The following is a 1,716-nucleotide window of genomic DNA, read 5'->3' on the forward strand; positions in this document are numbered from 1 at the left end:
AATGTCAGCAGACAGCAAGAAGCCTCCCAGATCTCCAGATGCATTTGAGATATCAAAAAAGTACTCCAGAGTGTTGTTCAGCATGGGGGTACAAGCAGCAAAAATGAAGCAGCAGACGCGATTTTGCTGCTCTTGCTGCGTCCGGTGTGAACGTAGCATAAGGTTAACTTAAAGGTTACTTTCTACCCCTGCCATGGCCTAATATTCTTGTTTACAAGCAAGTGACACTAGATTGATTCTTAGCAGGTAATGACAACATAAACTCGTGCAGACAATCATGCTGGGACAGGTATCAGGAGATTAGTTTTACAGGAACCTCTTAAACTCTAATAGAATTTTATTTTTTTTTCTGTAAAAGGGATACAGATAAAGGCTGAGGAATTGTCTGAAAACTGAATTTTGGCCGGGTTTCTGCTGTAGTCTTTTGTTGGCTGATAACTCATTGTAGGTTTATATTCATAGGGATTCATAGAATACATAGGAATCCAAAACCCTTCTTGTTATTTAACTTCTATTCAATTTTGGAAAATCAAAGGACCCCAGCACTGGACTGTTATTCTCATTAGATAAAATTAAACATACATCCTTTTTTCTCCAAAACTCATTGCTCTGTTCCTGCTCATTAATGTTGATAATAAATCTGTCTTTATTTGATAACAATAACAACAGACCTACATGGATCAAGCATCTATATCTCTAAATGCAAACAGCCTCCACTATGTCAAATAAAACACATAGAACAGTCTAAAGAGCCACAAAAAGGTTTGGTTTGCTGCTTTAATCAGTTTCTCTAAGATTGTGGTCCCCCTGCAGTGGTTGAGGGACATTGCCAGACATATTTCAAACACCAGGTGGATCTCAAAGCCAATTAACAACACCAGGCAAGCCATTTTACCACGATTATAACAAATTTGCCAATTATCACTATCCCCCAGAACTATAGAGGATAAATGTGGCACTCGGTGTGTAGTGAGCTGATGATTCAGGAAGATAGATGGAGAGAAAGGGGAAAAGGAACGGGGTTGATTTCATAGAAGCAGAAATAGAATCATTGCGCTATTATTCTCCCATCATGTCTCTCAGTATGTTTACAAGCCCCTCACAACTACCAGGAAATCAGTTTCACCCTTCTAACACGTCATTTGAAAAAAATGTGATGTGATGTTCCATCCTGCCTACTACTAGTATCCTGTTTAGATCTAGTTTTAACATTTTGAAAATTATTTGAATGCAGTCTAAATGTTTTGTGGAAGCATTATAGACTTTAGTGAGATGAATCAATTAACAGTTATTTTCTATGCACTCATACTACAGGTGATGATGGAGCAAAGTGTGGATGTAATGTTTCCTTTCAGCTGAAGGCAGACATTCACCGTCAGCCATTTCTCATACTGTTGTTATTTTTTATGCTTTACCTGTCAAATTAAAGTTATCACCTTGCTATGTCTTGGTTTTGGGAGGCATTTCTGACATCATCCCACTAGACTCAGCTGGACTGGAGGCCCTCAGACAAATTCGTCTATAACGTCGGCAAATTAAACTCTGCACCAGCGTCCTTGGCGCATCCTTGAGAAAATTGATTCCGCGCCAAAGAAATGACACAAGCTTACACACACGCTCCATGCTCATAAATCCCCATAAAAAGCAGTTTCGTGCAAAAAAAAAAAAAAACACAAACACACATCTTACAGATGTTTGTGTGTGTGTGTGTGTGTG

Source organism: Cyprinodon variegatus, unplaced genomic scaffold (assembly GCF_000732505.1).
Source record: "Cyprinodon variegatus isolate N-32 unplaced genomic scaffold, C_variegatus-1.0 Scaffold282, whole genome shotgun sequence".
Taxonomy (NCBI): domain Eukaryota; kingdom Metazoa; phylum Chordata; class Actinopteri; order Cyprinodontiformes; family Cyprinodontidae; genus Cyprinodon; species Cyprinodon variegatus.